The sequence below is a fragment of the Amphiprion ocellaris genome, chromosome 24 (genome assembly GCF_022539595.1).
Source record: "Amphiprion ocellaris isolate individual 3 ecotype Okinawa chromosome 24, ASM2253959v1, whole genome shotgun sequence".
Lineage (NCBI taxonomy): Eukaryota > Metazoa > Chordata > Actinopteri > Pomacentridae > Amphiprion > Amphiprion ocellaris.
The window spans coordinates 15,207,231-15,220,490 of NC_072789.1; positions in this window are offsets into that span (position 1 = coordinate 15,207,231).

Genomic DNA, 13,260 nt, shown 5'->3' on the forward strand with positions numbered 1-13,260 from the left:
TGCCAGAGTTTTTGAACAGTTGATGAAAATTTAGCATTTCGATTTTTGTCTCATCATTATAATTATGTGCAAAATGTAGACCCAGTGTAATGCTATGATCGACTGTTCAGAAATTGGATAGGAACTCATAACAGATATTATAATTAGTTTATGACTACAAATTGCAACCTTTTCTCATATAATTATAATGTAGTTTCTAAATGCACCTTCAGTATGTGATTAATATAACTAACTAATAATTAAGAAAGAACTAATGCTTAAACACACAATCATGCATTCATTCACACACATTTACCCTTGTAGCCACACAAATGCACACAAACTTAAGGGAAAGTTGATTTGCTATCCCAAGCCAGGTCAGAACCCTAGTGAATAATTAACACATTGTCACCCAAGAATGATACAGTTCCTGTCACCTTGTTTTGTAGTGAATTGCAACCCTCTTGGTCCTGCAGTCTAATTTTGAAAATGTCTACTTAAAAAGGATTTCAAATTATACCACTGCAAAGTCATCTATCAGGGAGAAGGTGGAAGTGGATAGATGTGACTTTGAACCAACAGATTTCCATTAGCATTCCATGGTTTTGTATAAGCGTGATCACAATTTTTTTTATTATTCTTATCCAAGCAATTTTGTACTTGAAATAGTGCTAATAGATACTGGATTTTTGGAATTGATGCCCATTCACATATCAATACAGGAACTGATCAAAAAGTTTCAAGACTGTGCACATTGCAAGTCTACTTTACAAAACTGGATAAGGTAAGTCAGGTCTGAAATGCACCAGGACCATGCTCATTGTTTTCTTCAACAATCATATGGTTGTGCTGCAGGAATTAGCCTTACGGGGTTGGACTGTCAAGGCAAAGTAACATAGTAAAAAAACGCTTGGCCCAAGCAACCTAAACTGGTGCAATGATATGTGAGTGCCCCAATGTGCTGTGCACCTGGTCACAGCACAGTCACTATGCTTGGGTATTTTGGGCCACAACAAAACATATATTATTACTTCCCATCTGTGCTGTGCATCACATTTGGCTCCCTGTGTTTTGTCCCTCCTCCCTAAAATGAAGTTAAGGTTAAAGGTTTGTCATTTTGACATAGTTTAAGAGATTCAGTGCTCATTACATATGGTGCTTGACATGTGATGTTGCAAATGTGTGTTGCACAAGTCCTGCTGTTAATAGAGCAATGTTACATGACATGCTGACTTATCACAACATGAGTCAGCACGTTACTGCTTGCACATGTTGTATGGGCACACCATGCAAAAGAATTCAAAATAATGATATTGCATATCACACATCATGATATCTTTAGAATAATATGGATTCCGAGGGCAATTTTTAAATAATTCCTTTAACTGATAGTCACTAGTGTTGGCATTTGATAGTTGATTTATTGCTCATGTGAATGAGCAATGAATCATTCCCATATAGTACAGTCGACATTCCACATCCTGTTAGAGCTTTTATAAAACTACAAACATTACAACAAAATTGAATTGAATTGAATTACAACGACATTTAGAAGACATTTTTATCCAAAGCGACGTACATCTGAGAGGAGATATACAAGGTAGCTAGGCAGGGCAGCATGAAGAACCTTGCCTAAGGGTCTTCACTGAACAACTGCGCCCTGGGATTTGAACCATTGATCTCCTGTGCCAAATTCAGTGCTGTTAGTCACTGAGCTGTGATTTTTACTATGAAAATGGGTTTGGTTACAACAACCATCTTTGCATATTCTGGCTTGTTTTGAGATCATAAGCTCTGACTGAAAGCTACTGATCGCCATCAAAGTCTGTGTCATGATGATCTGTTGCTAGCAAAATCCCCACAATGCTCTCTGCTTGTCAACACTGAACTGCCTGTAGTCCGAGGCAGGGGCCTCCTCAGTACACTACAGTGTTAAACATAACAAATGAATGTCAGTTAATCACTTAACATCCATATTATGGATATATCAAAATTATACACACAAAGAACTGCTATTTGCCTCACATTTACTACCAGCAGTCAGTGTTGCGTTCTTTTAAGTGTCCCCCATTTTTAGCCTAATTAATTTTAATTGCCTAATCCAGATCAAACATGCAGTCATGAATTATAATCTGTAGTGTAACAGTAGGGACAAAACAAGGCAACTATCTGAAAAAAGATCTTTTTCAGTTTCACGGGACATTTTACATCTTAACTTCTTCACTGTGACTACTTTAACAATCCTCTTTCCATGAAATGGCCTCACTTCATCCACCGTCAGTGTCTGCTGCACCTCTTGTTTCCTCTCTCTATATGTTTCTGTTGTTGTTTTGTGTGCTTTGCCCTGTCCTTTCCTGATAGTCCATTTTCTTTTCTTCTCTCTACCTCTCAGCTGAGATAGGGAGACATAGAAGGAAAGGAATTGCTCCAGTGCATGATAAGTTGGAATTGTTTTGTCTCTTTTTTTTCATCCTTTTTCCCGCATGTTCACTTTTGATGAAAAAGCAGGTCCGTCAGGTTTAATGTCCGTCATTGTGACAGGTTAGTCTAGGCCATATCTTGTCTATTATGCACCTATTGTGCTCTTTCTCAATCATGTATACATGATGCTGAAACAAATTCTAAATCAAATAAATGCTTCACTTGAGGTCTGTCCAAGCTGTATCATGTATGGGGGAGAAAAAAGAAAATCATGCAAAAAGCTATTTTCATTTATCACAAAGCATCTATTTTCCTGTCATTAGTCCAAATTTTTCATTCACATTTCTTTATGCCACAAGTGTTCCAAATTAAACAATAAAATACATAATTTCTTCAAGTACATTATGACATATATAAGGGTTTTTATTCTGTCAGCACAGTTTTAAGCATAAAAAGCTAGTATAATCAAGGCTTTTACATTGTAGGTACAAAAATGTACTTGGCTAGCTTTAGGAACAGCTGATAAGGGCTAAAATGCTGTTACAATCTTGATCTGTATGAGAGCATCTTTATTTTTTCCAGTTCATTTTCACTTTCGGGACATTACAAGGTAAGAGCATGTATGCACAAATTTGTCAGTATCCATAACTTGCATAATCGGACTTGCTTTGTGTTCATGACATCATTTGGGGCTCTTAGACAAGAATCTGTTCTTGTTATGGTTTAGTTCAAAGTGACAAGGTATTTCGTATGAACATGAACAGACCTGTCCAGGGTGTCCCTTGCCTTTGCCCGAAGTCAGCTGGGATATGCTCAAGCCCACTTTCATACATTACACTCTATCTCTTTTACTCATTTCCATAAAACACATATTATGTATATATGAGATAAGCCTCCAAGGATGAAAAGTACTAATGCATTAGTGACTTAAACCTGCATTCTTTCTAATGGCCAGCAGAGGGCAAAAAAAATAAAATAAAAATCAGATTGCATAGAATGAGAAAATGACCCTACTTCTCAATTTGTTACCACTGTAAACACTTTCCTGATGAGTTAATGGTCTCTATTACAAGTTTTAGATCTACTTCAATACAGTATGATGTCCATTTAGTAAATTATGGTCCCATGTAGCGTTAAATAGATGATAAAGCAGGGTATGTCAGATTCACCTTTCATTTGTCATGTCTGGTTTCAAAAGATGAAAATTGCAATGGCCAATTTCAAAACGAGAGGCTAAAACCTTTGATTCACAAATCAATAGGTGATGTCATGGTGGCGACATCCATATTTAATATGTAGTGCACGCCTTCCTAGTACTACTAAAACTCAATATCTACTCATGACTGCAATGTGATGTGCTTCTATGTTGTCCTGGTTGGCTTTATTTATGTAAATATTAATGAACTATTGTCTCGATCTGTACAGCAAAGACATTAAGGGCATGTCAAAGCAACATATTACAGATTGGATTTGTGAAATCTGCTTACTATACAGGTGTGACTTTGGAATTGAGGTCTTTCTTAATCCTTTGGGAATGGAGCATATATGGGTAAATTAATCAAACTATCCTACATTGCACAAATCTCTGCAGGCAACATTCCAATATAATAAGGTTAATTTCTTTTTAACAATGTTTATTTTCTGTAGTAAATTAGGAACTAATTTTAAAAGCCAGTCACTGAATTTTTGTGACTGCGTAATTCCCATACTATTAATGAATTTTAACCACAGTTTTCAGTTTGGTAAAATCCAGTCTCGATTTAAGAAAAATATAAGTAGTTTTAATTTTTTTTGCATTTATAAATAAACTAAATAAACAAAGAGTAAAAATGAAAGTTTTTACTTTTTGTAAAAGTAATATACATGTAAATAAAGCAATGTGAACAGCAGCATTAAAGGCCTTTATACAATCTAAAATACATGTTTTATGTTTATCCAGAAGACTGTCGTTCTCTACTCAATGTTCTCTCTCTAGTTTTATGGTTATTTTGTCTCATTTTTATCCTTAGCACTCAAATTGCCACTATCCTGATATCTCTTTGTTGAGTGTTTCTTTATAGATTAACTGGATTGCGCTGAACTGTCACTTTGCCTTGCTACAGTACCACAGAGACTCTGCAGTCAGTATTCAAATCCAAGGCTGTGATCGGTGATAAATGTGTATAATTAGACTGAGTAAAGGCCCATAGTCTTCCTATCGATTTCTTTGCTCATTTAAGGAATTAATGGGACTGCAAATTCCTAAGCACAGCAGACAGGAAAAGGGGATTGAATGCAGAAGGTCCTGCCTTTCAGAGAGCAAAACTTGCCTTCTTAGATGTGTTTACAGTTACTTCTAGAAATTCTTGTGGGTAAGGTGTGATCAAAGGGTGCAGGATCAAATGTATTTCAGGTATTTTATCATAGATAAAAAAAATGATATCTAAAGGGCAAAACCCAACATACCATATGTCATACCTAAATGTTTTCTTTGACGTGTGCTGCCCAGAATAAATCAGTCACAAAATTTGTTTGTTTGACAATGTTTTTTCTGTTCTATTTATTGTTACCACCACCTTGGAAGGGAGAGTGTGCACTCTGAACACTGTGTGCACCTTGAGATGTCTCTCCTGTCACTAGTGTATTTGTCAACCACAAGGGTGTATTTAACCTACATAGGTAGCTACATTAGTAGTGCTAAAAGCATGCCTCAAACCCTACTGGAAAACAGCCAAGTCAGCAGCAGGGCATGAGCTATGAGTTGGATGTTTGTACATAAGGGGGAAGGGGGGGATGTATAGCTTTCTTGATGCTTTTTGTGAGCTTGTTCAAAGTGAAAATAGCCACAATACAGTGTCCTGCAGTCCTTTTGCAGGAAAACATCATGTGATGGCCAGAAAATGGTCATCACATGGTGGTTAATTTATCAACACAAATTTACATACATTTTCACATTGCGCATTTACATTCATTTTATTGCTGCTTTCTAGCTTTGCTTGGGGGTAGTGCCATAACCATGGTTAGCTTTGTTGTTCAGGTCATGGTAATTTCCTTCATATACTGCATTGCTTCACATGCTGATTTTTCAACTCTATGTCAATGTAAAATGTGACAGAAATCCTGATAACAATGTTCCCTTTCCTTCATTAACAATTTAACACCATTGTGCTGACAGTATTTGAGTTTTTGTCTGTTCCAAAAAACACCCAACAAGAATCAATCTTCTCCTACTTGCTTAAGGCCTCTGAAGGTGAAAGCTGAATCGTGTGGATGATTTAAAGGAATGGAGTGGAGAGTTGGGAGTCGATTTTAATTTGGCCTCAGACTGCAGCTGATTGCAATGATAAAGGTGGTGTTGAGCTGCATTACACTACTGTCGTCTGACTGATACCAGATTGCAACTTATCTGGGACATTTACATCACTGATTAGTTTTTAGCTGCAATGGCTTGAAATGAAATTAGTTGTCATTGTCCAGACTGCTGGAGAGTGAAACTGACAGAAGTCCCTATAAAATACAGTCCCTATATATGGTTTTGTCCCAGATCACTCAAGGTAACTCCCAAAACTACTAAAATACCCTTGACGTTGTAATTCATTGGGATTGCCCTTTAATGACTCTACACCTGCAATCTGCTTTGCAAATGAAACTAATGTATAGTGCCATCATTACCTCTTCTGTCCAATCTTTCCGTCTCCCTTGGGTCAGAAGAGAGGTTGGAAGTCATCGTGTGTGTATTGGGGGAGGGGAGAAAACGTTTCTAGATAACTAAGTTTCACTTGGCAGCAGGCCGTGGATGTGTCACTGCTCATAGACCTCCAGTCTAAGCATATCCAAGTGCTTCCCTGTCCCTGCACATGATTTGCTCCCACTAAAGACAACCCTGTCACCTGGAGGTTTTTCCAAGCAGAAGTGGACTCCATATTCCACGTGAATGTAGAATCTTCACATTTTCTCTGAGCAGTTTTCCTGAGTGCCACATTTTTCCGAAATAATGATTAAAACATAATGTTAAATAAGATCAAATTTAAATAACTGAAATACAATGATCCAGTGTCACTGAGAATTACTGATCAAAGCACGTTCACTTAATAGACTGAATCATTGATCACAGGATATAAGGGTCACCTCTGTCTCTGTGTTGCTTTCTCTTGGATTAGATGTGATGAACATTTACAAAACAATGGGGTGTCATCATTATTATACATTATTATGTATTATGTATGGCAACCTGCACCCAGAAGTCGGGGCTGGCATACCTACAGTGCAAAGGCAAGGGAGGCTTTATTCTGTGGGCCCATATTCCATACATGTGTTCGAAGTTTGAGATTTGTTTATTCACAAAAGCACCATTTAAAAGTAACAATTAAACTCAATTTGGATCCATTTTGAACTGGTTTTGCAAAAATTAGGCAAGAAAGGGGCACAAAAATTGCACCTTTTTAATAAAGCTCAGAACAAAAGAAATTTAGAAAATTGGGAGAGAACACAAATGGAGAAGAGGTAAAAGTGAAAATAGAGAATCTAGGGTCAAGTAGGAAAGAAATGAAAGAAAGATGAGATTCTATGTTTGTGAATGATGAGGTGTGTGATGGGACCTAATCTACTGTCTGCTCAATACAGTTAACACTGTCTGCACTGAATGTGAATGGGATGCTGGTGCAGAAAACTAAACTATGCATCTCCCACTATCTCTTGTTTATCTTGCCACTTCCCAGCCATCACTCATAACCATGTCCAGCCAGTCACTTTTGCAGGACTGTTTTATATCACTGCAAGCCTGTTTAATGTGGAGGTGATGTGCTTTTATTAATTATTTTTGAAATGTATTTTCATAAGACAAACTTTCACAACATTTTACATTCAATCCCTGTATTGTGAAAGTCTTCTTGAGAGTGCCTCATTCTGTGATCTGTTTGTATATCATCCCTAATAATCAGGTTTCATGTATGAAAATGAAAGAACGCCTGTCTATAGTTTTGCTGAAACTGTGTTTTAATTATTTAGCAACATTTTGCATCATCTCTCACAATGCTGCCTTGCTCAATGAGGTCTTAACAGAAAAGTTTGACCAACTTTTTGCACATTCATTTTGGGTTGAGAATACATTTTTGCTGGGTGTTGGGCTCTGCCAGGGTTATCAGGGCTGGCATACCTACAGTCCTGTTTGTGATGTTCATGGACAAGATCTCAGGGTTGAGGAGGCTGTCCGGGTTGGGAGCATGAGATTTGTGTCTCTGTTTTTGCAGATGATGTGGTTCTATTTGCTTGAACAACACGTGACCTTAAACACCCAGTGGGATGGTTTGCAACATGTGTGAAGAGTGAAGGGGCAAGGACAAGAGTCAATACCTTTAAGTTTGATTCCTAAAGTCGGAGAAGCTGACTCTCTGCCTGAAGCTAGTGGATTGTTCCCTCTGGGTTGGTGGTGAGTTCCTGCCCTGAGTTTAAATATCTTTTGATTATGTTCATGAGTGACAGGAAAATGGATGAGATGGATAAATGAACTGGTTCTGCATCAGCCTCAATGTGGGCATTTTCCCAGGAATTGTGGTGAACAGAGAGCTGAGTTGCACCAGTCACTCTATATGCCAAATCTCACCTGCGACCCTGAGAGCTCAAAAGAGACTGAAAGAATGAGGTCAAGGATACAAGTGGCCGACATAAGTTTCCTCTGTACAGTGGCTGGGTTCAACCTTAGATATAGGATGAGAAGTCATCCAGCGGGATCTCAGAATAGAGTTGCTGCATTTTTGCATTAAAAGGAACCAGCTGAGATGGTTCGGGCTGAGTAGAATACCTCCTGGGTGCCTTCCTTTAGAGATTTTCTAGGCAAGTCCAACAGGGAGAAGAGCCCAGGATTTCCAGCGCATCTACCGCTCATGATTTAATACATTTTTTCTAATTTGTTTCATCAGGAGAAGGTGAGGTGTAAAAACATCAATTTGTTGTTTTAGATAGGGTTACCTCCCAAACCTCTTTCTGGCTGTAACCAGTAACTTTATGGAGACCCTGGCAACTAACTGTGATCAGGAAATATTTACTCTGGGGTACATGACCTGAGGGGCTGCACAGTGGCGTAGTGGTTAGCACTTTTGCCTTGCAGCAAGAAGGTCCCTGGTTCGCGTCCCGGCTTTCCCGGGATCTTTCTGCATGGAGTTTGCATGTTCTCCCTGTGCATGCGTGGGTTCTCTCCGGGTACTCCGGCTTCCTCCCACAGTCCAAAAATATGCTGAGGTTAATTGATTATTCTAAATTGCCCGTAGGTGTGAATGTGAGAGTGCTTGTTCGTCTTTGTATGTAGCCCTGCGACAGACTGGCGACCTGTCTAGGGTGTCCCCTGCCTTCGCCCGAGTCAGCTGGGATAGGCTCCAGCCCCCCCCCCCGCGACCCTAGTGAGGATTAAGCGGTGTATAGATAATGGATGGATGGGTACATGACCTGAATGAAATCTATAATAACACAAAAACCATACGAACTCACATCTCTGTGTTCTGTGAAAAACAGATGACAGACAAACATGTGGTATAGCTGGAGACTATATCAGATAGTCAGACCAAACAGAATTTCCCATCTCTAATCTCATCAAACTGGTAACAAATTTTTGATCCCTACTTAGAAACAACAAGGGATACAATCACCTGTAGTTATAAAACATTCATGTTTTGGACAGAATTAGCTCAAATTCAATTTACTCAGGTTTTAGTTGCATGTAATGAAAAATGTACTTTGTTTGGTGTAAATGACAACACAGAAGATACGGGTGAGCAGACGAAGCTATAAAACATATGACAGGTTTATATCATGTTCTGCTAAAACAAAATTAACAACATTAAGCAACATGAAGGCAAAGAACTAAATTTATGAATATGGTAACTAACATTTGAATGACTGCATAAGCATATTTGGATTGAAATCAAACAGTCAGAATTTAAATAGTGATGACAGAACATATTACTGAAAAATCTGTCAGAGCCCTGATGAGAGGATGCGGAGCAGCTGCAGGACCTGCACAGCTGCAGCTCGTCACTCATCCTCCCGCTTTAAAAATCTGCGCCATGTGCAGTGCAGCGCCGCATCATTCCTCTACCTGTCGCTGTGGTCTCCACTGCGGAGACACGGTTGGAGACTTAGCAGACTGCGTTTCCCCCAGCCGCCAGCCGTCCACCAGATAGCGCACTGCTGAGAAGGACCCAATGTCGTTCCTGGCAGCCGCGCTCCCCCAGGTGCAGAGTGCCGGTGCCCCACTGCCCCTCCACTGCCGCTCCCCGGGGGCCCACCTTTCCCCCCTCCCTCTCCGTTTGTGAGTTTCTGGTCATAGTTAATAGTAATAGTTAATTTTTTGTGAATAAAGGCTGTTTAATTGTCGCTCTGCCTGCCATATGCTCTGTGCAACTCTCATTTGGGTTCACATTTTCCCTAAACCATTTTGTGCACTTGGTGAAAAATGATAGATTCTGATCTCACTGCAGATGACAGGACAAAGTCACAGAGGGAGAAGTTGATTTTTGGCTGCCCTCACTTTTTCACAGGGTTTCCATTCAAATGGATAGGTAGTGTCACAGGCCAGTCAATAGAAGTCAGCAGTGATTATGCAAGTGGCTTATGCCTAATGAGAATGGTCAGCACATTGCCAAGAGAGTGGGACCCATTCCCAGTCTCACACTGAGATATACAGTACACAGTGCTATAGAATACTGCGGTACACAAAATACATTTATTTCTCCTGTGGAAAGTAAAATCTGCTCTTTAAATAGGAAATGAATATGACTGAATACGTTCTCCCCAAAGCACCAATATAAACACACACACACATATAGATAGACATATATATACATATATATATATATATATATATATATATATATATATATATATATATATATATATATATATATATATATATATATATATATATATATATATATCAGGGCTGGCAAAATTAGCGCATTAATGTGGATTAATCCAGCACCATAATTAATGAGATTAAAACTTTTAACACAATTAACGCATCTGCAGCGCAGAATGACTCAAAATCCCTGAAACGTCTCTGGCAACGCATTTCGGGTATTTTAGATTTGATGAGTCGCTTCTATTTCACCGGCGTGTTTACGGCGTGAGTTTATCAGCTCGGGAAACACACAGACCAATTAGGTTTGAGTTCAGCCATCTCATGTGACGCTACTCAGCCAATGAATGGGTCTCTGCATTCTAGCTGCTGAACATCACAGCTGAGTTCAGAAAACAGGTGAGGGACAGACAAGAGGAGGACGGACAAAAAGATGAACAAGAAAAGCACTCAGAGTGCAGAGTGCTCTGCCAAGACTGTTCATGCCTCAATTTGTGTATTCAGAAATCACGGCAACATAGAATTTGGCCATTTAATATAGATGGACCCACAAACTAACTAAACAAATACAAAATTGCCTTGTGTGAGCACAGGTACATGTTGTGCATGCATACGTTATGTAGTACAGATACCGAATTGCCTGACCGAAATATGTAGCGGGTCGAGTGAATTGTTGCAGATGTTACTGACCCCAAAACGTGGTTGGGCAGCCTCGGGTAGCGCTAGCCCGCTTAGCTCAGCGCAGCTCGTTAATGGTAACAGCCAATATAAGTCCAGACAAACTTTGCAGGGGGAGAATGAGGCACTTTATTGAACCGGCAGCAACTGTCCACACTTACAGTTAATCCAGGGTACACTGGCTTCTCACACTTGCCCTCTATGACTGGCTATATCATCAAGGTGCATCTCACTATGCCTCCGCTTAACTGCGTAACTGACACAGCGTTCACTTGTTGTCATGGTTACGGTGACGCAGTCCAAGCCGCTATATCTCGCAATGGAAAATCCTTAACAAATCTGTGGATCCAGACTATGAGCTGCATCACTGCCAAAATCTAATGAGGTGGTCCTTTTGTCATTTCTGACCTTCCCTGAAAATTTCATACAAATCCGTTTGTCTGTTTTAGAGTAATGTTGCAGGCGGACAGATTCACAGACAAACGTACGCCGATCGTCACATAACTCCTCTGTTCCTTGGTGGAGTAATAAACAAATCGACACCAAGAGGAGAGTCATCCTGCACATGTTGACTATATTTGGCTCAACACTTTATTTCACTTTATTTTCAGATGTACAGTTATATTAAAAGTTATTTATTATTAAATGTTGTCAAAATGTTTCTGAACCATACTGAATTTATTTGATTTGATGATCAGTTATTGATTACATGTAGACACTAATAAAACTACTAGGTTACATCAACATATATCACACTAATTCAAGTTAGACATTATGATTTTCTGGACCTTTGCTTTAATACATTTTCTCTGACTGGACCTCTTTGAATTTTAGTTGAATACCCCAGAATGTTGGCCCTCCTTTTGAATACAAAAAAACCCCAAAGATGGAACAGTCCATCAGCTTACAGTAATAGGCACACTCTGCAGGAAAGAGTTTTTTTCATCAAAGCACAGGTGTTTAATAAACATGTTAAATGCATATATATTCCCTTCTTTCTTGAATCTGTTTCCTCATGCAAAATGAAACGTGATTAATATAGATTAAAAATGAAAGATATTTAATCGTCGTGAATCGAAATTAATTCACAGCAACCCTGTGATTAATCTGATTAAACATTTTAATCGTTTGACAGCACTTTTTTATATATATATATATATATATATATATATATATATATATATATATATATATATATATATATGAGACAATCCAGTGAATTGTGTGTCCTGGGTTATGCTTCCTGGTCAAAAAACCTCATAAAGAAGGCACCCAGTAGGCATTCTAATTTAATGTTCAAAACACCACAGCTGCCTCATTTCTTTGGAACTCTACCCGGAGCTCTCATATCGATGACCAAGCTTCTCACGTTGCATCTAAGGCTAAGCCCAGCAAAAACTACAGAGGAAACATATTTTGGCCACTTTTGTGCACAATCTCATTCTTTTGGCCATTAACCAGAGTTCCTGACCATAGTTGATGGTCAGAACATAATGCAATGGGTAAACTGAAAGCTTTACCTTCCAGCTCAGCTTTACCAGTTTCAGTCTTCAACAGATGGGTTTTGGCACAGACTCACATTACTGGATGTCCATCTCATGCCCCAACTTTCATGAACAAGATCTTGAGATGCTTAAACTTTGCTTGGGCTGGAACTCATCCCTGACCTGGAGGGAGCAATCCACTGTCCTTTTATTTATTCATTCCAGCTGAGCAATAAACAATGCATAGCATAGGCTACAAGGGCACTTGGAGAATGTAGACTTCTGTCAAGGCCAACAGTTCCCCCTTCTATGACACCAAAACCAAAAGGAGTTCTTCTTTTCGCAGTGTTTGCAGATCTCAACCACGTTTCATAAAAATTGTCATGGTAGCCTTTGCGTTTTCCTGATGGCAGAAAGAGAGACAGGCAAATGATGATGAAAACATATCATGTACCCTGTGTATATATTGTGGATAGCTAAAAAAGCATTATTTGCTTCATGTTTTGAAAGCAGTTGCAGAGATTTGTTTTTTTGTTTTTTTGCCAGCGCATTTCCATATAGCCAAACAATTTGCCGAAACACCCCCACCCTAACACTAGCCGCCACCCCTCAGGCAAAGCTGGCTTTGGTTGACAGAACAGCATCCTCTCTACACTTTATCTCCCTCTCTCATTGCTTTGATGTGTTGTGATCGCGTTGGTGTGGTGGTGGTGTGCCGGTTGGGAGGGGTTGGGGATTGAATCAGGGTGGGGGGGCAGCAGAGAAAAGCGTTCTGCAGTGAGAATGTGCTTCCACTGAAGCGTAGAGAGACTGCAGCAGAGTGAACAAGCCCGTGCACCACCTGCAGTCGAGTGTGCGTGTGTGTGTGTG